Genomic DNA, 313 nt, shown 5'->3' on the forward strand with positions numbered 1-313 from the left:
CGGAACATACATCAGTTACCCAACGTTTTTCTACGGACAGCGCGTTCCTGCGACCTCCACCTGTTGTAATTCTAGGCTTGCGTCCCGATGCTTCTTCCTCTTTGCCTGAACGCGAGCACGATGAGAAAATGAGGGCGCGGGCGGCCATTAGCGAACGAGCTAATTTGGTGGTTCGTGAAGGGCGGACCCGGAGGGACGCCGGAGGGACGCCGGAGGGACGCCGGAGGGGCGCCGGAGGGGGACCCCTGTGGGCGCTGTGGACGAGGCGGGGAGGTGAGGGTTCCTGATGGGGTGGGATCTAGGGACAGGGTTG

At 62.6% G+C, this 313-nt stretch overlaps 1 protein-coding gene across 30 annotated transcripts in view; it reads left to right on the plus strand.

The window, feature by feature from the left end:
* The window catches only part of LOC119582032 (eukaryotic translation initiation factor 4 gamma 1-like), a gene marked incomplete at its 3' end in the record, with an annotated part of 189,642 nt that overhangs the window by 171,495 nt on the left and 17,834 nt on the right, over window positions 1–313 (plus strand).

Source organism: Penaeus monodon, chromosome 15, assembly GCF_015228065.2.
Source record: "Penaeus monodon isolate SGIC_2016 chromosome 15, NSTDA_Pmon_1, whole genome shotgun sequence".
NCBI lineage: Eukaryota > Metazoa > Arthropoda > Malacostraca > Decapoda > Penaeidae > Penaeus > Penaeus monodon.